This window comes from Accipiter gentilis, chromosome 9 (genome assembly GCF_929443795.1).
Source record: "Accipiter gentilis chromosome 9, bAccGen1.1, whole genome shotgun sequence".
In the NCBI taxonomy this organism is placed as follows: Eukaryota; Metazoa; Chordata; class Aves; order Accipitriformes; family Accipitridae; genus Astur; species Astur gentilis.
In genome coordinates, this window is record NC_064888.1 from 14652328 (window position 1) to 14674257 (window position 21930).

Sequence of the window (21930 nt, forward strand, 5' to 3'; positions counted from 1 at the left end):
CTTTTTTCCAGGTATAACGTGCTTTGCAGCATATGCTCAAATAGTCTCTCCCTTCCTAAACAACCTTACGCACACGTAGTGGGTGCTCGTTTAATCGTTCCTCATGGGAAGCCGCTCTGCGCGGCCCTTGCAAGACAACTCGCGTGGGTCCAGCCCCACGCTGCGAGGCAGAGGAGAAGCTGCCGGTGGTGAGGCTCAGCGTGTGGCGGGGGGCTGTGAAGACAGCCAAGCCGGGGGCAGGAGCAGCTACTGCCTCCTGGCAGGCCATCAACCTCTCTCGGCTTACCTCAGTCTCCCGGTCCCTAATGACAGCATAAATGCTGACAGAAGTGAGCAGAAAGTTATTTTTTACCCATTGATAAATAATAACACGGCACCTACCTGTCCCTGTGTACTGCTCAGGAGAGAATGAGAAAATGAAACAAGAATTTATGTTCTACAAATAAAGCCCCACACGAACCATTTACTTTTTTCCCCTCTTCCAGAAGTCTATTTTGAGCAATAGGCATTTCAGATATGTTTCCAATTGTCGTGTTTACCATGTAGCACACATATCTGAAGCGTGAGATGAATTGCAACAATATAATAACCAGTTCACAGGAATGAATATACGCATTACAGTTTTGTAGCTCTCCTGTGAATTGAATGGATTCCCGTAAGCCTTTGTTTAAAAACAAGCAGCACGATTAGAGTGGAAAACTATACAAGCCCTACATGATTTAAACATACTTCTGAAATATTAGCATTACTCCAAATACTTCCTTTTCCCAACTGTTTTTCCTTAGTGAGCAGATTGGGATCAGGTGGATTACCTGGTTTAGCTGAGACTTTACTTCAAGCTGTTGTCAGCAAGAAAAGCAGAAAATGCACAGGACAACATTATTACACAAAAGAAGCACTGAGACTATAATGCCCACTCATTGTAATGGCCCATTAGTGCCGAAACATTACCCACTTCTGACGGCAATCAGAGCATATCTGCTAATTACTCGTACATACCGGTGTCATGTTGGCTTCCACTATTTGATTTAATTAGATATATACATAGCCCGTATCAAGGGATTATTAGAGGGCAACAGGAAAGGAGTAGATAAACCCAACAGTTTGTAAATATTTTTTTTTTTTGTTATAACTCACAATTGTTTTATGTGTGTGCGAGATGCATATCAGAGGTGTCAAAAGAGGAGAGGGATGAATGAAGAAACAAAGAATCGTTTAATGCATTAAAAAGGAGAAAAAAGAAACAACAGGCTCAAAAAATAATAGCTTTAATTTCACTGTTTTACGCCAATTATGTCAGTTTTCTTTCCTTCACAGGGAATCACTCACAGCTGTAAAAGTCTTTGGTGAATGCTCCTATCTTTCTATCACAGAGAATCCGTAAGACACAGCATCACTACCTCAATTTCACACATTTCCTGAACCATCAGAAGAAAAGAACAAAACATTGAAAAACTGTAAATCCTACCACAATAGGAAAATATCACAGGACCTCTAGTGTTACAACTATTATAGCTGCAACAGTTGCTGCTTTCTGCTTACATTTTCAATAGAAAAGGACAATAAAAAGGGAGTTTTATGTGGCTTAGGTGCAACTTCCATTTTAGATTTAGGCATGAATGCTTTTCAGCTCTTTCTCATCTATTTAGAAATAGTAAGCCCTAAAGACTGACAATTTTTGATGGAATACAATGCAGGCCAAGACCATGTTTCCAAAGTGCCACAATATCATGCTGACGGTAAAGCCATGCTGAAACAGTAATGTTAAATATAGCTTATTGCAAACACAGGATATATTTTTGGATTTTATTACCTGTACCTGTGAGGATTTGTACCAGAAAACTGCTTCTAGGAAAAGTAAAAAAATTGCTGATGTATCACAGTGCTAGAATTGTGTTAGTTTCTGAAATGTGTTTGGTAACCATGGGTACTAAACAATTTCATAAGGACTTCACATAATCTAGGAACTATAAATAGATTTGGAAACAAAGTAGGAGCTTAATTGCAGTATCCATGGGTAGGGAAACACAATATTCTTTGTAACATAATTCATTTCTGTGTGTTCCAACAAGCATTTTTAAGGTATTTATGGCAATACCATCACATCTCTTTTTTTGTGTATTTCTCGTTTTCCAGCCTACCCTCCCCATCTCTTGTGACTCAATCAAGCTGAGCCTGGGTGATAATGAACAGGGGAGTAATCATAAGCTCTCACTCAATTTATTTCAATTTTAGAGGAAAGAATGCAGAATAATGTGTACTAGCCAACGCTAAGAAAAATTAACCATGGGAAAGATGCATAGAGTATTAGTCACGAAATTGACAGAAACTACTGCTAAAACACAATTATAAGTATTCCTTCAATGTTATAACCTTTTTTTTAACTCTTTGCACACTTACCTTTAAAAAAAAAACCCAAAAACAAACAAACAAAAAAAAAAGGCAGAAGAACTGAATATCTCCTGAAGACAAGTGGATAAATATAGTAGGCAGTTTCCTATCTGAACTGTGGAGGACTCAACATACAGGTAACTCGGTTAATCAAATAATTTAAGTCATGGTCTAAACTGCTTCAAAACAAAGCTAACAATAAATAAGGTTCAATATTGCAGCTTCTGAAGAGAGCTTAGAAATTCATGATAATACAGAGAACTCTGCTTCAACAGAATAGGGGCTGCTATAATTATAACTTCTCTTCATATTTTAGCATTCTCCATCACCCTCACCTCTCCTTTCTATGTGCCTTAAGAGGAAAAACACTTGTAGATTTTTGGGGAGATTTTTCTAGTGTAAACAGAAAAAAAAAAAAAAAAAAAAGCAGCAGCTTGTTTCAACATTACTCAGACACCTCACAATGAAAACACTTCAGCCTCACTTTGTGAACACTTCTGATGAGCTGCTTACATTTGAGTGACTTACTCATATCTTTATTTACCCTTCTTTCATTGCAGTATTAGCAAAAGCTATATGTGTATATGTTTTGTATAAATTAACTCCCATCCAATCACCGATATCTCTAACTTAATTTTAAGAAATGTTTCAAATCTGAACTAGCCAGTCTAATAGGACCTGTGTCATAATAGTCAAACTCTGCTGAGAATCAAAGTAATAATGCAGTGGGACTTCAATCACAAGCCACAGTTCAAGTTAGCATAGTCGATCATCTGTTAATCAAATCACTCCGGGCTCCAAGGCTGTGGCTAGGCTGGGCGAAATAACTGGCAGCACCGCTTGCAGTGGAGACAAAGGCTGGGAGCACACCAAGCCAAATCCAAGCAAACGCTCCAGCAGTTTTTCTCTGTCAAACTAATTCATGGATGCTCAGGTTTGAATGGGAAAGTCTTAATGAATTTAACACAAATGGCTCTTTTTCTAAAGGCTAAGTAGCATATGGATTTATACTTATATAGCTGGAACTAATTATAGATTTTTTTCATGCTTTTTGGCTACCCTTATCGTTAAAGTGGAAAAATATGTACAATACAACATTAAGGCACAGAAGTGTTTTTCTCATCCTAGCAAGAAGTCTCAGTTACTAGATTTCTCATTTTAAAACAAAAGTCACCAGTTATCTTTGCCAGCACTGGTTGGCCACCATCAGCTGCTTAGCTAATAGCTGAGCATTTTAATTGTCTAAAGAGGATTTTCATTATTTACCTATGAGTATTTAAAAAGTTTAAATTGTTGAGGGCTTACTAGCACTCTACACACAGAGGCCAACTGGAGGATGCCCCAGGGAGCTCAGGGGACCCGAGATACACAGTGGGGCTCTCCAACCTCAAGCACATCATCACCCAGCCCAACTGGCAGGTCTGCACAGATCCCCTGCCAAACTGCCCCAAGAAACACACTCCTGCTGGGCAGGCCTCTGCTGGGGGAGAGCGGTGCTTTGCAAGGAGAGACACAGCGTGAGATCTGAAATGAAGGAGAAGGCCAGGAGGACCGCTGCCGTCCCACTCTGGAGGTGACCGGGTCATTCCCCAGCAGTCTTAGTGCTTTCCCACATGTGCCTGAGACTGCATTTTGGATCATTAGCCAGAAATTATTTTTTTTTTCATGCGTGAATATCTTCATGATCATCAAAAGAAAAAACTTACGAGAACAAACGTGCTAAAACAAAACTTACCTTTTTCTTAGTTTATTCCAAAGTTGTGCTTGACTTCATATTCATTAGTAGGCATCCTCATGGTCAGGCTTGACATTCAAGCTAATATTGTAGTCTAATTAAGTTTCAGTAGTGAAGCCCAGCGTATAGAGTGTTCTTAGTTGCATACGTTTCAGCAGAAACGTGTCCATTTAGGTATGAATTTAGTTACACTAGAAAAAAATTTAAAACTTTACCTTGTTTTGGTTTTTCAGTATTCCCTAGAGAAAGAAATCCATGCCAATTATCCCACTAGATAGTACTTTCTCCAGTGAGGTCTAGAATCTTAGTGCAACTGTAAATTAGGCTTTCCTTGCAGAAGGCAAGGAAACGTCATGAATTACGATCCTTTGCAGATGTGGCCACCCACCAAAATGTTTGGCTGCCAGGCATTTTGCTTCTTGTAAGTTGAAAAGTCAAAGACCCATCACAAAGCACAAAGATGACCAAATGTTTGGCAACTTATAAATAGAAGTAAACCAGGATGTAATTTACATACATAATGTGCCTGTCAAGGTAAAGGAAATATATCTGCCTACCTGATGATGAGTTTATATACATCCATGAGAAGGGATACAAGATGTGTTTTACCCTTGTGTTAGTAATTCCCTTTTTGGACATTAATGCTAAGAATTACCAGCTTCCATAAATGCTAGAGGAAATTGAAAGTACAGTAGAAATTATTACCTCTTCAGTGCAAGTCATTTTCTTCAGAAGCTACACTGAAATTTTTTCTTAAGTTTTACCCTGGCTGAAATAAATCCTAGAACTTTTATTAGTTGCTAAAATGAAGTAAATGATTTTGCTCTTTCTCTGTTTCTCCAATGAGGTCAGATCACAAAAAGAAAAAATAAAAGCAATTTTACTTCATCTAAATATGAAGTATAGCAATGGCTATATGAAATGGCAATTATACAAAATATGTGACAATTCATATATTAGACCTGTAACTGGTTAAGATGAAAAATAGGGCACCATTATCATCACTTGTATTGAAGGAGCTCTGGTTTATGGAAGAAAATTTATAGACAGAATAAGAGAATATTTTAAGAAATACTTAAAACAATTACACACTAATTACAGCAGGAGATTGCAAATTCTTAAATGCTTTTTTCTGAGTCTGTATTACTAATAATATCCAAACACTCCAGTTATTTCTCTAGTACAGACATATTTGGGTCTCACAATAAACCAAGAATGCTCCCAACTTACAATTTGCTCAGCATCTTTGAAGGCTTAAAAGAGGTTCTGAAAAACCTGTGGAAGTCCACTACAGAATATATGTCTTAACATGGCCTTATCAAGCAAGCCAGCTATTGGAGAAATTGAAACCTCTTCTCCAACAGCAATAAATATTCACCTGCGGAGTCCTGCAAATGTGTATGGTAGTCAATATAGAACAAAGTCATTAACAATCAGAGATTAAGAAAAAGCTTAATTTGCATCCATTAAGTGAGTTCAATTCTTTGATCAGCATTATCTAATGGAAAGGGCATTTGAAAGTAAATGGTTTAGGGCTCACATCTGGGCAAAATTGCTCGCTTTGAGATTTAGTGGGACATTTAAAGAAATTCACAAAACAACATGATTCATCTTCCTATCAAACCCTGGCTTGTTTTTCCTTGCCTGAGGTTAGGCTGACATACATCTCCCACCAGCATCTCCCACACACTTATGCACCAGTGTAGTCTTCCTGTGAAATTCAGTTTTGGAAAAAAAAGTCTGTCCAGCCACAATGTTACCCCCTCCCATATGGCTACAGATGCCCTATATTTTAATATTTATGTTAACCTTACAGCACACATGATCTTATGAAAGACACTAAGCATACTGGTTTTCCACCTCCCATCAAAAGATCTGATTCCTTCTTTCCGTTATTAGAGACAAACCCAGTACTCTGCAATTTTATATTTTATGGGAAATAAGCTGACCAGCTGGTTTTTAAAATTAAACAAACTGTTTTGAATTCAGATTTAAGGTTTCAATATTTTGAGGTAACTGATCTTCATTTTGCGTATGAGAAAAAATACTATATTGGTTTTATTAGTTTTATTAAAATCTAAAGTAATAAAACTAAAAATTAGTTTTCTTTTTCATAATTTTCTCTCCCTCCTCCACTCTGACATTGCCCAAAGGAATTCTTAGCGTTTTCTGTGCGAAAGGCAGGAGAAAGAGGAGACAAGACATCGTGGATTTTGCCCCTAACAGCCTCTTTGATTTGACAGCCTACATCACTACTCCATGCCTCAGAACGCCATTCCTTAAACAATAGCATTCATTATTTGCAAAGTGCTTAGGGCCTTCTGCTAAAGCATGTTCAAAGAAGAAACAGATCGGTAAAGCTAGGGCACATGGGTTTTGGCCAGACCTTTGGTGACTCCTAGGAAGAAGGTGATAATCTGTTAGGTGAGAAGGTAGTGTGTTATAAGGACATCAGATAGCCCTCCCTGTGTGTTACTACCATGAGTTTTGTTAGAAAATATTCTCCTCTTAGCTTTAGATGCCTAGCTCTCAACCAACCACAAAATTTCGTTCTTAGACCCGATTTAAAACCATAACGTACATCACAGGTATTGCACAAGTCAAAGCCATACAGGCAGAGATTTACTCAGATCTGTTGTTAATACTGTTTAAATAGCAAGAGCAGTTAGTAACTGCAGATTTTAAGGTTAGGTTCAAAATTTGAATTACTATGAAATTTAAGTGTTGTTTAAAAGGAAATACATAGCATACAGATAGCCAAGTAATCACAGCTTCCAGTATAGTATCCTAAAAATCTGCATTTCACAGAACTAAGCTGACATGAAACTGCAAAATGAAAGCAAAGATGTTCTTGTCTTAGTTCTTCCTTGGACAGACTTTCAACTAGTTACATACAAGACAGTAAGCTGTGTGGAAACTTTAGGTTTTCTATTAAAATTCAAACTGAGAAAGAGCTTTCTCCTCCACATTATCATCCTTAGGGTCTGTTTTATCTTTTCCAAGGGACAAGCACAAATTCCACCATTGCTCTATTAAATTCCTGCTGCAAGAATGAATAACTCGAAGGCTGAAGCCACCTGCTGTTACTGTGGTTACTAAAGTTTCCTACCCACTGAATCGTGTTCCAGTCTGGATGCTTCAAGCTTCTGTTACTGGTAATTGTGTTTTCTTTCCTCTCTGCTATAATTCAAACACAGAAGTATTTTGTACCTTTAGAACAGTCTTTGATTTCCATCCTTTGGCCAGTGTCCCAGGATGCACCCTGTCCTCACCTGCTATTCGTTTCAGGTGCTTTCATTTACTCCATCCTATTCCATAATTCCAAACCTTACAGAAAAACTGATTCTTGCAGTGGAAGGAAATGTGCTAACAAGCAGAGGACATGGAGCATTTTCCAGCCATACATCCCCAAGGGCGCTTGCCTACACTGCAGGAACAACATAACAGAACAGTCTGATGTACTGAACAGGTACAGATTAACAGTAGAAAACCTACTTTGTAGAGCTACTGATTTAAAGAAGCACCAGACATCCTAAACACACAGATAACCAACTCTGAAACGGGCACATTTTTTTCTTCCTGCTTCTAGAAATCTGTTTTCTGAACAATAACATCAGCAGTAGGACAGCGTTGCTTCTCTGCATTTTTTCCGATAAAAAAAACAGGCCATTGTTTTATAGAATTCAAATTGGCAGCTTTAATCCAGGGTAAATGTGTGGTTGGACCACGCTACAAAGAAGTTATTGATGCAAAACCATATAATAAGGTCATTCCTGTTATACTTCTACCTAGATTACAGTGAAACTAGTAGAGCAAAATTTTGATGATATCAAATGACATCTTTGATATTGTATATGCTTTGCAATTGTTCGCTTTTAAAAAATGCACTGCCAATCCCACTAGGAAACACACAAATATTTATCTAATATAAAAGTGCAACAACTTGCTAAGATAAAAAAGCTTGAACAGCAGTACCTTGCCTGCAGTTCCCCTTGTATTTTTTCTCCATGGTGCATATACGGCATCTGAAGCATTTTCTTTGGTTCCTTTAAAATTAGCAACAATTGTATCGAGCTTTTCAAGAGAAAAAAACCCCTTTGAATCTTGACAGGATTTAATTAAACACATCTTATACTTATTTAATTTTAAAATAACTGCCCTTGGGGCAGGGTGGGGGGTGGAGGAAGACAAGAATAGCTGAAGAATCAATGAGTGACCTAGGGCATTAATCAAACTCAAACTGCGGGTTGGGGGCCAGGGGCAGGGAGGTGGGTACAAAGACTCCCTGAGGAGTTACTAAGCACCAATTTGCAAGTTCTAATGTAAGAATGAAGTTAAGAAAATAGCCTTAAAATTTTCTAATATTCATAACCTTGGGCAACTGCAAAATTGAGAAACTAATTTCCTAGGTACACCTTTTTAAATTACTAGGATGCTTTCAAGAATAAAATGTTGATTCTTTTGCATATTTTCCAGGAAAACTTTCAAATCTTGGGAGGGACTTTCCTAAAAATTACTTTTCATCGACTCTGTCTTCCATGTTTTATTTGGCTTCTGTTATAAGACTATGTCAAGTTCAGATAAGGAGAGCATCATGGAAGCAGTCTAGGGATACAAAATGTACTTGAATCAGTTTACCAGTTAATTAGGCCATCAGAACTGTGCAAATACTTCACTTTTTTCACAGATATGTAAAATTTGGAGAATAAAATTCCTGGTAAAGCAAACATATAAAAATATTTTATGCAGTTTTTAATTCTTTGGTTTTTTTTTTATTTTCCCTGTTACAGCAATATTTTTACTTTTAAATTTAAGGTTTTAAACCCACAAGATGTTGTTTAAATGTTTTGCTTAAATTAATTCAAAGGGAAATTGCTTGGCCTTAGGTTTTTTAATTTGGCAGGGCTGAGATACTTTTAACTATCTTAATGCAAAAACCTATGTAGATTAACTATAGTAGAATAAGCAGCGCTCAGCAATGTGCATTTCTGAGTTGGCAACAGGGATAACAAAAAACCAGAAACCCCAATAATTTTGGAGCTTCATATGGAATTCATTTTCACCACAAAATTAGAGATCACTGAAAGTAGAAGTAAATCAGGGAATTGCTGAAGTCCTCTGTTTCCAGGACAGCTGTTACTATAGAAAATGAACCTAGGTAATAAACTCCCAGAAAACTTTGATTTTATGAGTTAGGGCCTTCAGGGTTCATGCTATATAGAAATTTGTGAGGTCTATGTATTGTGATAAAAGATTGGCCTCACTTTGCCTTCTCTTGATTGACGGTGAAGACAGTTTTCATCAACAGAAAGCCATTGAGAAATGAGCATGTGAACATTTTTAGGAACACATCACAGAACATCCTGGAGCTTCAGGGCCCCTGCGTAATACCCAGAATGTCAAAGAGAGCCATTCTCAAGCAGAGAGAGATGAGAAGCCTCTTCAGTGACAATGCTGCTGCCCATCTGCCTACTGACTATCAGATCTATTTATGGCATCGCAGTACAGGCCACCAAAATCACCATGACTTTTGAAAACCTTGGCGCGGTGAATTTCTCTAAGCCTGTCCTTTCACATGATGCGCTGTTAGATTTTTGTTGTAATGTTAAAACAACTCTGTCATTTCCCTTGAATAACTGATACTGTAATCTGCAAAACTAAGACGATGGGCAACAGGCACAAAGACTCATCCAAAACAGTCGATTAACTGAGCTGGATAGTTACAGAAAACTGCTGCATAACAATTATCGTGCAAACACAAAGGGACATTTGAGGATTTCTAAACTGCAAAGGCAATGAAGCACAAGAGGAAGGGAGATCTGATTTGGAAAATTATGCAGCTGTTGGTATGCTAAAAGAAGATGAGATCAGGAGGCGCTCACCCCACCTGCCCCCCAGGCCTTTGGAAGATGTAAAACTCCATAAATTTAAAAAATGACATCGAAGAGTCCGCAAGACTCAACAGTAATACAGCAAGAACTGGGCAGGGAAAAACCACCTTTCCAAAATTTTCCCAATAAAGTGTTGATTAGATGTTTACTGTACTCAGAGAATAACTGTCTAATGAAAACTAACATTTTGTGATATTATATCTGCCACTGTATATTATTTCACTGTTGCCAAACTATGGTGTTTAAGGTGACATTAGCAGCAGACTGATTTATGTTTAAAAGGAAAATATGCAATTTTCATTTCATTTACTTTTGCAGCGCCTTTTTAGCTCAGCTCTGACAGAAAGGAAGTCAGACATTTGGATAAATGAGCTAGGTTGATTGAATATTGATAAGCTGATTTTTAATTTATCAAGGTTATCTAGAGGTGCTAACTTGAAGCTGCATACTAACAAGAAATATCAAGACACTAACTGATGTGTGCAGTGAAATATTTCTTTGGGGAAACAGTTCTGGATGGACTGGGATTATTAAAATTGGAACCTTGCAAGGGGGATTGAAAGTGACTTCCTAAGGGGAAGTTAAAAGCTGGTGAGAAGCATGGCAGAGAGACTGAGATGAATAGGTGGCAAATTTTATACTTTGCACAGACTGCAACATAAAAACCACATCAAATCAGTATGGATGAGAGAGAAAGAGAGAGAACTTCCTTTGTGAAAAGCAGAGTTAACATGGCAGAGTTAACACAAAAAATGCTAATGTTTCACTTCTCTAGATTTTCACAGCAAGCCAGGTAATCGTTACAGACCTTATAATACACTCTCCACATTGTCAAAAATCTGCAAGGCTTGGCAGCCCCCTACAAAAGACAATGTCCAAACAACTGAGAAGAAGCAAGCGAGCACTATTCTTCAGTCTTGGGAATTCAGAAAAGAGCAGTGTGTTGCAGCAAAAATAACGCCAGAGGAATATTTCAGATTTCAGAAAAAAAGCATCAATTTCTTTCTTGCCTTATAGAAGAAATTTAAGAATATGACATTTTATAGCAGCACTGGACCAAACTCAGATGTTTGCATGTTCTTAGTAGAGTAATTAGAATACTTCATTTCATAGATTTATCAATAACTTAAAAGCAATATGACACTCAAGTGTACATCAGTGTAGGCAGGAAATACTAGAAATAAAGGGTTTTTTCAGGATTTCTTTTTCTTGTGAAGCTAAAAGTACCGAAGCCTTACTTAACAACTTTTTTGTGTTTTAGTTTCTTCTCACTTACTACGTCAGCAGTAAGTAGCATAACTGTGGCACCTTACAGATATCCTAACTGATCCCAGCCAGGACAGTCACAGATAGTGGTGGCTCAACATTGACTGCTGGTAGCATAGCACGAAGCCTGAATTTTCTACCATAGCTGTGTTAAGATCTGCTTTCACATATGACTTCCCTTACTGCCATCCTGCATGAAAGAAGAGCCTCTGATGTACATTTTCTTTGTCAATACTCATTTTTACATCTTTTCCAGTTCTGCATGACCTTACTTTCTGTAATCTTTTATCTGTACCCATAAAAGTATGGTGCATATGGATTGAGATAGCATTCCTCCTGACTTAGACCTTATAATTGACTCCTTTTGTCAATTCCTCAAATGCTTTTCACTAATATTCTTTCAAGGTTTCATAGTTTGTAACAGATTAATGTTCTAGCTGCTTTATGCTTCAGAGACAGACACAAAAAAAGTTCTTACAGCATTTTCCCCCAAATGGGAATATAATTGAGTAGACTTGAGAGAATCTATGTATCTCCCAATCGCAGGTAGCATTCTAGCAGTGTGCTTTTCATCTTTTCATTATTCTAAACCCTCCTGTGATTTTTCTCCTGTATGAGACCAATTACTCCCTAGTTTGATGTACATGCTTAGTTCAGGCTTTTCTTGATTCTTCACTGATCTAAAATAGTATCTCCATACTTTGTTTATCTTTCATTAGGGATATCCCATTTGTCTTTTCAAAGTCAATGTGGTGCCTTTACACCCCATACATTTGCTCTTGGTGAGTTGGGAGTTGAATTCTCTCCTTCATGACTTCACAACTGGTTACAATTCAGCACAAGTGACACTATTAGCTGCTTATGTTTTGTCCTCCTTTTAGGACAACTTAACACCATCACCATTTGTAAAATCTGCTCTTCCACTCCCCCTCCCACCACATGTGGGGAGACCTATCCAATAGGACAGTCTGATATCAAAACAGGTCACTGAAAAGCTACTTTTTGATTCTATCTTAGCACTCACCTATTTACCATTTCCAACACAAGTAACAACATAGTTATAAGTGCACTACTATTTCTAAAAGTTTACCTTCATGTTTGCATACAAAACACATAGCACTTCTTATTTGTTCTGAAAATACTGATATTTCAGGTAGTTATAACGAAGAAATAATCCAGGGTGTTTCCTACAAAAAAATCTGCCCCCCAAACCAAATATTCATAATCAAACTCTTATAACATTTGAGCAAATAATTAACAAATATGCTATTAATGTGTAGTGTCTAAAGCTATAAATTTGAGACAGATTCTGATTTATTGCACTCAATGCATTATGAACAAACCCATGAAAGTCAAGATAAAGGAATAAGATACTACTATACTTGAATAAATGTAAGTAGCTCCTGATAAAGAAGTTGTTTAAAAATTATTCTTGATTCTGTAAACTATTTCATGTTGCCATAGGTTTTTTGTGCTTGTATAGCATATATGTTTTTAACTTTGCAGCTGAGAGACTTCACTGATTCAAGTTTTTATTTGTCACATCCATCTCAAAGAGGACACAAAGGAGCATAGTGAAGCTGGAACTGATAGAGGCATAGTCTGAATTTGATCTCTTTTGAATGACCCGTACTACTGTCGTGGTTCAATTCCTCTTATCTCTTAGACCGTATTAATTAGAAATAGAAATCTGAAATATTAAATTGATAACGCACAGCTTTTAATTTCCTTCCCATATTATCATACTGCATCAATTTGCACAGCTCTGAGAATCAGTCTGTGAATTAATGATGCGTCTCCATATCCACATGATAAAGATAGAGGGCTGTGACAACGCTTACCTCTGATACTATTAGAGTCTCTTCAATGATATCATTAACAAGTCCATTAATGAGAACATATTTCCCTGAGGCCCTATGGCCATTCGACATTGTAATCTAAATCTATACTCTCCAGAAACTCTATTAGAAAGCAATGAAGTAAGTCCCTGAACTATATAAAGGTTATCAGCCAAGTTATCTCACTGAGCAAAAAAGATGAGGTAGACTTCATTCAATATTGGCAGTATAGAAGATTACAATGTACAATTGTCTCCTTTTTTAAAAAAACCCAATGACAGTATGAGAAATACATCGGCTGAAAGCTGCATCCCAATGGCTTTGAGTAAATGAGCAACACGTACTCAAACCCTTAACTTTTAGAAGCCTGTATTTAACTGGAATAACAAAGTTCAGAAACTCATCACACTGATTAATATAATCATCTAATAATAATGACTCTAATAATAATGATTTGTGTTAAAACACAAATCCTCTTGGCTTGAAGTCTGTACCGTACCTTATGCAGATTTGACTGAAATAAGAAGTACTGCAACATACAATTCCTTATCCATCAGCAGATGAAATAATAGTTCAAGAAACAGAAGAATTACTTTCATTTCAAAATTATTCTATTATAAAAATATACTCAGCTTTCTATTTTCTGTGAAACTGGTTTCACCTCAGGCCTAACAGATAGTGATAATCATTCACCCTACAAAACAGTCACCTAAGCTGGCAGCTTCAGAGCAGCAAATACAGTGGACAAAAATAAGACAGCTGTTCCCAAGTCCTAACACCTACGACAAGAACGAAACTGGGAGAGCATCACTGCTGCAATCACTCCCTGAACTAATCTGGGAGTAAGCAGATTTTCAGACTCCTGGACTGTATACTTGGTATCCTTCATCTGTGTTAAATCAAAAGTTTGCTGGAGTCAACAAAACATGAAGTCCTCCTTTAAATACGTATTTTGAGGAGGAATTTTTTGTTTCTTAGACTGCCACAAAACCACACCCAGCTATTCATTATTATCATTAGAAGGCCCTTCATGAAGGCACAGTTTCCCAGAATGTCAGTATTATGTAAAGCAAAATAAATTATGGCCAAGATAAAAAGAAGTTTAGATTGGTATACTGAAGCCATGGGTAGTCATTCCTGGAAAACACAACCCTATAGCCTCCAACTTCACTACTGAACTAGTCCCATTTTACCACAAAACTGCCCTGGGCATGATGGGTTTTGCTTTTGCAGATAAACGTCCATTTATCTTAAAACTATTACAGATGTTGAAAGACAAGCAGCAATAAATTAATTGCTTATATTGCAATGCAGATATAAACACTTCCCTCAAGAGTTAGCACTGATCATTCAATTTTTTTTAGGATTATATATTTTTTGCCCCAGCATTAAAAATCTATTGATATTTAGAAGGTTTTTATGTTGTCCACTCCATGTAGTGTGAGAGGATCTGACTGGAGACTGACTGTTGGCATAGTATTAAATACTAATACCTCTTCGTATTTGTGTCATATTCATGATGATCTCTATGCTTTATTAGCAAATTGAGATGACAAATAAAATAAATATGGAAGTGCTTAAATCTTACCCATTTACTATAAGATTCTTCCATTTTTCTATGTAGCCTCTGTTAGAAACAGAAGAGTGAACCAGATGAACCTTCAGTTTAATCCCATATAGGATTTTCTGTCTGTATAAACACAATCTAGTTTAGAAAAGCTTTAAACCACTTCTGTTTCCTCTTAAGTCTCTCACAGACAACCTGGGAGATCATGTACAATACCTGTGTCTTTACTCTGTTTCCTTAGCCATGTTATAATTTCAAGGCTAATTTCCTAGAGGGGAAAACGTGCTTAAAAATGTCACTACTTATATACTGCTCTTAGTTGGAAAGGAAAACATATTGTCAACAGTCACATTAAGAGCATCGAACTTCTGAAGCTATTATTACTCTCTAAGAATTTAACATTTAAAAACAGAACTTGAAATTTCACATAGTATGTTATAATTTACTCGGTGATCATCAAGGTCGCTTCTAAGCAACTGCTTGTGAAATGTTACATACAGAAATGTAATATGAGTTTTGCGTTATAAAACACAATGAAGCATTTTAAAATCCAAATCCCATCCCTCCCTCCAAGGGAACAAATTATTTTTTCCTGGAAACTAGCATGCTGCTAGATTCAGACTCTGTTTGCCAAATCTGAGTCTGGATGAATGTTTCACAGTGAAGACATAATACCCTGGAAAGAGAAAACACACATAACGAACCTGACAAGAACAGCAGCGCACACAGGACTTAGCCATGGGAACAAGTACTGTGCCAAAATTAATCACATCCAGAAAAGTACAACTCCTTCATGTTCATCTTTACTGCTTGCCAATGGTGCTGACAACTTTTAACATGAAGCAATACATTAAAAGCTTTTTTGAAAACCTGCAAAGAGGTTAAAGAATGATGATAAGTCTCCTCATACTCAGCTGAAGCAATAAATGGCAATGAATTTTCTGAAACACACTGAAAAACTTGCATCAGCACACAAAGGTACTTGAACCATATTTGTGTCAATTCACAAGAAAACTTGGAAATCAAAGTTCCCAGTGAAATGTATCTTTCCCAGCATATTCAATGACCTGCAGTGTTCTAACAATACTGGCTCTCCCCCTTTGTTGCACTGGCTAAGTAAAATGTCAGGCAGAGTTCTGTATCAATGCTTCTGTAAATCCAGCTGAATTCAAATAATTCAAATTCTTAATGAAAGCATTTAAAAAAACCACCACTCAACTTTCTAGGTTTTCACTGTGCATAGTGTGTGTGTGTGTATATATATATATTTGCGATATCCTGAGTGGTATCTGCTTCTCTTGAGAAATCAACTGCTTTTTTTTTTGTTTGGAGGTTTGTTGGGTTTTTTTACTGGCTCACAGGAGCTTCTGCAAACTTTATCACATCTGTTCCCTCAAGTAAGTTTCTCCCATATATGTATAAACATCAGTTTGGGATCTTCAAATCTAAAAAGAGCGTTAAGATTTATTGAATCATTGTTGCAAGATAATTTCTCTAATTTTATATGCAATGAAGAATTACTGCCTTCCAATTCTATTTCAAGGCCATTAAGTGTTGTCTGTTTTTGTGATCCATTACATTCTGCTGAGGAGTCTACTAATGCATGACTTGTTGTACTACTGAATTGTCTCCTTGAGACTTGGCATCTCCTTAACAAGACCATCTTTGGCAGGAACAAGGCTTCCATGATAATAAAATAGTAGAAAGATTTCTAATTACCTTTGGACAGTCAGCCTTCATTACTGTTGCATGACTCCACTGAGTCAGGGTTTCTGGAAATCACCCGTTGCAGGTGATGTCTCTAAACAGGCCAACTCTGCAAGACAGGAAAGAAGTCCATTTTAGTGAATCAGAAATAATAATGAGAAATATCTAAAGTGTCAAAATGAAAAAGAAGAAAGAATACAACATGCAACGATATAAAGATTTGAAGGAAGGAAAACAGGAGACAACAGAAAAAGATAAAGTGGGAAGGCAAAACCAGGTACAAAGTAGCAGAATAGGAAGAAAGCTCAAGGAAAAAAAATGTAGGAATGACTGCTCCTCTTGCTTCTCCATAAGCAGTGAAGTAGCATGTCAAGTATTCAAATCTACATCCATACACAGGGAAATGTCATTTTGCTGTAGAGTATCTTGTTCTCTAGTCTTCGGGGGTCACTTGAGAAGCCAGGCTCAGGCTCTTCCAGAAAGGCTGCAAACTGAAGGGGACACTAGTTTCCATGGACAATTGCTCCCTGAAGTGTGTAGATTTTACCAGAAAAAAACCCAAAATACTTAAACCTGACTCTCTAGATTGGCCTTTCTGGATCTCCAGATCTTTCTGGATCTGGATTTGCACTTTGTGCAAATCACTTGGCAGTCCATTTTGGCTAGAGGAGTTGGCAGGTTTTGGCAGTTCACAGTCTCAGAAAAGCTTTTAGTAACTTTTGTTAACTTCTCCGTATGTGATTATAAATGAAGCTTTTCTCTTCTTCTAAAGTACCAGTTTTACAGGGGGCACACAGAGCTTCAGACAAGATTATATTTATCAAGGCTGTTGCTGCAAGTATTACTTTTACAGTCTCAAATGTCATCTGAAAATCTGAACACCTGCAAGACTGTGATATGGTTACATCAATTGCAACTGGTTCACACAACCATAAACTGTCAAGTCTGTTTGGTTTGTGCTGTTTTCCCCTTATCTTTTGCTTTCTGGAGTCTGCGACATCTTTATGGGAATGCATTATTCTTTGGGAAATTTAAAATCTGCACAGTCTTTTCAATGAAAGGCAGTATTCACCAGTTTTATGAATAGTAAAAAAAGGCTGTAAATGGATTCAGAAGCATGAAACTGTGCAATTTGCTTCCTGGTTTTAGTGTAAATAACATGTAATATGAGACACGCAGAAACTGACTGCAGATGCCCACGTTGTTATGCTGTCAGCAGACACATGCTGCTTTCCACTTGGGAAATGAAAGTTGCATAATCTTGTGTGTCTGACTGACAAAATCATGAGGCAAGAGTCATCTTATCATTTGTGCCCAGGTTTATTGTGATATCTTCCAACTAAATGGCAGTCTAAAGCCACAGTTTCTGATAAACTCCTGGCCACCACAAAGTATATATGACCTTTTTAAATTTCAGAGTTGCTGCTGATGTTTAGATTAGGCAAGTATTCCAGTTAACATATTTGCCTTCCCAATTTATTTTCACAATAATTTTCCGGGGAATTTCAGATAGTAATGACCCTGCAAATTTCCAAGTTTGACAGGGAAAAGAGACGTCAGATGGTAAAAGCCTTTCTGCCAGATCATGAGGTGTGAAAACCCGTAACAGTTGTCATTACTGAACCTAGACCTAAGCTGAGGCTTACTTTCATCTAAAGTTTTACCTTCAAGAAACTGTAGAAAAAATTAAGTACAAAGACTACATGAAAGTCTTCTGAGATTGCCCCATATTCAGAAATTTATAATGCAGGAAGACTTGAGAGTAGGATTAGGGTACAAATCTGGATCTCAGAAAGGTACTCCAAACACTTAGACCAAAACTTTTCCTGCACGGAGTTGGCCAATTTTTCCTTTCTCTTCCGATTTTTAATCAAGAAACTGATGCAAGAACTGACTCCCAAATCAGATAAAAATGTTAGTCCTAACAGACTAAGATATTTTCTAAAACTACTTCTACCCTTTTTGATGGAAAGGGCTTTCAGAGGTCTTCTAAGAACTACTTTTTCAATGAGTTCATTTAAGCTTTTTTATTCAATATCATGTGTAGAATTACTTGGAAATTTAGCTTCATCCTAGCAACCAATTGCATCCCAAAAATAACTTTCTAGATAGGTAGTTTCAAATCTTTCAAAATAAAACCTACAATGTGGCATAATTGCAAGGAATAGTTTGGTAGTATAGAGAATATAATTACATGGTATTTTATATCTGAGTCATCCTGGGGACAGAAATGAAAGGAAGCAATAAAAATTAGTCAATCATAAGCTTAAAATATTCTGGCCAATGAATTTAAACAGCCAACACACTTTACATATATGTGGCACAAGCAGCTCCTGGTAAATTATGCAGCACCTGGCAAGTACTGTTAATTCCCTTGCACATAAGTTAATTGCAGATTCCAGCAAGCAATCAGATGTGATTAAATTACATTTTTGGAAACTATAAAATGGTTCAGGCTGAAGGAAGACAGCTTAAAATAGACCTTTAAAAGGTAGCACTAATTAGGCAAAGTCTTAATTCTACTCTTTTCTCAGCTTCAGAATTACAGGGACAAATTTTCCTTTCAGAGCATCATGTGAAAAGTAGCTGTAATCACCGGGACTGTACAGGTAAACTGAAAATAGAATTTTAACCTCCCATGGAGAATTTCTTTTGACCTCCTTTATACTCCAGGAAGAAGTGTTCTACAAACAAGAAATCAAGCTTTTTTTACTGGGTCTTCACAGTGCCTTAGGACAACTGGTCCAGGTGCTGTGGGGTATTTGCATAAGAGCGTTCTTTTTTAACAAGGCACTAACGAAGTTAGGGAATACTGGAATATTCTGAAAGAAAGAGGTCTAAGAAAACAGCTAAGCAAGCACCATTACTTGAGAAGATATAATGAGTAGGGAGGGAAAGAGATGGGAGGTCAGGAACTCTCCAGAGTCATTTGGGAAGCCGTTTTCAATAATGCAATATGCAGAATGCTCTGTATCACCCAGATTATAAATTATCTCATCTCTCTCTCTGACATCTCCTCTCATCCAGGCCCATTTTCCATTTTGATTGAAGTAACCTGTTCCTCACTGACTTCCTTAATACTCATCTCTTTCTTACTTAGTCTTGGAACTGTCTTATTTTCACTTTTTTCATTGCACCAAAATATGCCTCCCTTAGTCACCTCAAAGCCCTGACCTCTTCTACCCCCCATTCCCATTTCTAATCACACAAGAGATTCCAGTTAAACTCCTGAGCTCAAAAATGGCCATGGTTTTCACCACTTGAACCTAACACATAGCAAAGCTTCTCCTGAATTGAATAACAAGGACCTCCTTCTGCAGCAAAACTACAACCTTCTGTACCTACAGCACCAGGAAACTGACTGAATAAAGATCATAGGGTAGCAAACGTGTTTTTGATGCCACTGTTGATAGCAAAAGGTAACATCATACACCCAGTATAGCTGTGCTGTAATAACCCCTATTAACAATAACAGCCACATGTTTCCTGCTTGATACTCTAAGTCATTGCATCCTGCCTAAAGACAAGTGGCATGCACCTCAGGTGGAGATAAATCTCAGGTCATATTCAGAATCTATCTAATGCCATGCGATCTTTCAGTCTTTTGTAATTGTCAGGAAACTAAAAAGTATATTTTACACCTTCAAAAATGTACAAATATGTTTTATGATTAGGAGTACTATGTACATGGTGAAAACTGAACAGTTACAGAAAAAGCCAGGTGTGTGTTTTATTTTTAATAATATACTGGTAATAGATTTTCCATTTTTCTCCTTCAATGGAATAAAACCATTTTACCACACCAATACTTTATCTTGAATGAGAGTACATATAGTTTAACATGAAGAACTGGGAGATGTTAAAACAATACTGAAAATCACTAGTTTTATGAGTTGTTCTAGCTAAAGTTCAGGCATTTGGAAAGTAGCAGCGACCAACTCATTTACTCAGCAGTATATTTTCCCACTTGTAGCATATTATTTGTTCACCGATTTTGTATTACTGAGCCCCAGTGTGGAGTATTTCAGATGAAGACAGAAAGGACAAAATGTGGGTGGAGAGACACAAAGTGCTTGTACATGCCAGACTGCCTGATAAGAAAAAAGGAATTACTCATTAATGGGACTTCTGAGACAAGTATTAGGCACAGCTGTGCTTCCTAGTCCTGTAAAAATTAGAGAGACAGCCTCCACTCCATTGCACGTAGAACTAGCCTACATAGCAAATTATTTTTTTCTGATTTCCATGACTCATCTAGCACTAGTAGAGGGCCTGATCTTGCAAGATATATCCTTAGCAGCTGTGAACTTCATCATGACAGATCACATGAAAAAGCACTGATACCACTACATTAACCAAGATCAGTTACTTAATGTAATTGATATGCTGAAGAGGGATCTAGAGGAGCTCCCAGAGGCCCCTTATGAAAATTTATCCATCAGACTAAGGGAAGAATGGATGGTCTCTTTGTCTTAGGTTGAATCAATTTCCTTTGGACATGGCCGAATCTTTTCGGTACAAAGCACTTGTAAGTCCCAGGGATATGAAAGTATATCTGAAGACCTTACTATCTGTTCTTTTAATGGACTGATTACAACAAAATGCTAATATTTATAAGCAAATTGCCAGTGTTACTGATTTGTTATTGATTTGTTATTAGAATTAATCATATTTAATTTTAATAGGAATGTAGAATTATAAGAAATATTTTAACAAAACTATACATATCTATTTCATTTTACTCATTTAACCATGGGAGTGTTAGGTTTGAGATATAGTCATAGGAACTTAGGAACTTTAGAGTATTGTCCAAAATCATTTAACCACAGTGACCTGGACAGAGATCAGTTGATTGGTAGTGTTTTGTTTTAAGGAACTAAGGAAACCGTTATGGACACCAGTTTGCTGCTTGGAAACCCCTTACGCTTCCCACCTTGATCTAATTATCGAGGATTCCAATCAGTAGAGTTAAGTGAGATTAACCAATGATTGTTTGAACGTAAGAATATTAATGAGATGGTGTGACTGAGGACCAATCACTAGAAACATTAAATTCAAGAATTAACATTGAATGTACTTTTATGTAAATCTAATATATGATGGTAAAATCGTACTGCGCAGAATCACATAAGAAAGGTCAACTATCGGACAAAGTAAGGAAGACTACGGAAGACCACCAGAGGGCTACTGAAGACCACCAGAGGCTTCACCACGCCTGCGCAGAAGGACATTTGCATATGTTAATAACTTCCCGGAAATCTAATGTATATGTATAACCCTTCTTGGAAATCTAATGAATATGAATGAATAAGTTTAATATAAGGTGCATGATTTTGGTGCTCAGGTGTGCGTGGTTCGTGAGAGGACTCGCCCACGCACCCGGCCGTCAATAAAGTGTCTGCTTACCTACACTAAATTGGTGTTGATAAGTTCTTTATTCCGAGTTTTTCGGCAACACCAGGAGAGAAAGATCATTAATCCCATGGGAAAATCTTTGACCCCATAGCTGCTTAAACTATTGGAGGTGTAAGTTCT